This window comes from Struthio camelus, chromosome 10, assembly GCF_040807025.1.
Source record: "Struthio camelus isolate bStrCam1 chromosome 10, bStrCam1.hap1, whole genome shotgun sequence".
In the NCBI taxonomy this organism is placed as follows: Eukaryota; Metazoa; Chordata; class Aves; order Struthioniformes; family Struthionidae; genus Struthio; species Struthio camelus.
In genome coordinates this window covers 25,929,613-25,931,620 of record NC_090951.1, presented here as the reverse complement: position 1 = coordinate 25,931,620, position 2,008 = coordinate 25,929,613, and the positions used below count along the sequence as shown (strand labels likewise).

At 58.7% G+C, this 2,008-nt stretch overlaps 1 non-coding gene across 1 annotated transcript; it reads right to left on the bottom strand.

Moving 5' to 3' along the window:
- Positions 1–1,711: 1,711 nt before the first annotated feature.
- On the bottom strand, positions 1,712–1,805 carry TRNAI-UAU (transfer RNA isoleucine (anticodon UAU)). Its single transcript has 2 exons — positions 1,768–1,805; positions 1,712–1,747 (listed from the first exon to the last, which is right to left on the bottom strand). It is a non-coding gene; the product is annotated as a tRNA-Ile (tRNA).
- Positions 1,806–2,008: the final 203 nt, after the last annotated feature.

Genomic DNA, 2,008 nt, shown 5'->3' with positions numbered 1-2,008 from the left:
GCGCAGCACTCCTGCAGCTGCAACCTCTCGCCAGGACCTCTCCCAGCAGCAGGAGCAGAGCAAGTGGGGAAAGGACCGTCGCTCTTTGTGGAGGTGCGCCCACAGGCTCACACTGCACCCCAGGGTGCGTGGTGGAGGGGACACTTGAGCAGAAAGAGCCAGGGCTGGGCACGGAGCAGTTCGTATCCCCTGTGCTATGCACCTGCCTTCCCCCCTACACCACCCTCTGTCCAGCTGGCTACGCGGGGCCGCTCTTTGCAGAGTTGTCCTTTCCTCATCGCCAGCCCCTGGACATGCCCCGTAACTGCCTTCAGTCCAGTTCTTTGCCATCCCCAAGAACTGAGACTTCTGAAAAGGTGAATCTAGAGCGTGAGTTTGCCTCCCCTCTCCCAGGGAGGCACATGAGGGCTTGCGCTGTTCGGGTGCTGCTCTGCAAGGACACAGACTCGCATTTTCTGACTTCTCCCTGCTAGCCTGCCGTCACCTGACAGCTCTGGCTGCTCCGCAGGAGGGCAGAAGGCAGGAGGGCAGGAGGCAGGAGGGACAAATGGCCCGAGGAGGAAAGGCAATCACATGGGCAGCTGTGATCGTATAGTGGTTAGTACTCTGCGTTGTGGCCGAATCCGAGTCACAGCAATGGTTTTGCAAAGCCCGCCGGGTGAAAAGGAGAGTTGGAAAAGACACGGGAGGCACCCGCAAGGGTAGGCCAAGGGGTTTGTTTCCAAAGATGCCATGGCCTAGGGAGCTCTTCTGTGCTCTCTGTTCCAAACATTCAGTGGGCTCGTGCCTAAAATGATTTCCTGGTTTCTAGTGATCGTGCAGTGTCTTCTGCTGGGGGGCTGCCGTGACAGCTACCCCTGCTTCTGGGAAAGCAGTCAAGCTTCTCCGTTCTCCAGGCCAAGCTTGAGAACTGAGAGACTCTGCCTGGAAAGTGCCCAGCTTTTCACCTTTCCTTTCCCTTGCCCTTGCTCTCCGTGTTGCAGTCAGGGCACTCTCAGCTCCACACACAAACTGCCCTGCAGCCCCAGCCCACCCGCAACTGCCATCCCACGCCATAGAGACCCCCAACACAAGTAGCTCTTCCCTGGGAGAAAGAAGTCGCTTTTTTTTTTTCTTCAGGGGGAGCGTGTGACTTTTCTGAGGTTATGCCACCATGCTGGAAGTCTTAAGTCCTGTTCCGGCCAAGCTGTAAGCTGGCTGTGGGAAAGAAACCCTCCCTGGAAAGGCAGAGCTGCCTTTCTCCCTTGCCTGCTGCAGAGTGAGAGGCGCTGTGAGGCAGCAGCTTTTGCCTGCAGCTCCACCGCAGTGCTCGCGTGTAGAGAGCCAGGAGTGCTTCCTCCTGGCCTGGCTGCAGGGGGAAAGGCTGGCTAGGAAGGCTCTGCCACAGTGAGGCTGGGCAGCTGGTGCTGGGAGAGTGTCCGCCTGGAGGGCAAATGCTGAAGAGCAAAGGAAAATGTTAGCATCTGCGCCCTGAGTGGGGTCTGGATCCTCTGCGGAAGAGAAGGGAGGAGAGCCCAGCTCTGCCTCCGGGGCCCCAAACCGAGTGCTATGCGGGCAGAGCCCAGGTCAAGCCTGGAACGGCCCCGAGCGCTTCTGGTGTTCCAAGGTGTCTGTATTGGCAGGTCCCGGGATGTCTGGCTTGAGACAGATGTCACTGCTAGAAAGCTGCACCGCCCAAGGGAAGAGGAGGCAGTGCATGATCAAAAGCCCATGCTCCAGGTGAGGCTTGAACTCACACCCTCAGCATCCCTCCGCTTAGCACTGCTGTATAAGTACTGCGCGCTGGCCCATTGCGCCACTGGAGCACGCTTGGAGAGGCGGACTGGAGCCCACGAGCAACCATTGTTGCCTGCGATCACCATGGCTCTTCAGCATTAACCGGGCACCTCAAGTGCTTTCCTCTTTGTCTCGTCCAGCAAGGAGCAGCCATTGCGTGCCAGGCTTGCAACATTCACCAGGGCACGGAGTGCCAGGGCAAAGTGCCCCTCGGCAGGGTTTAGCTGGCTAG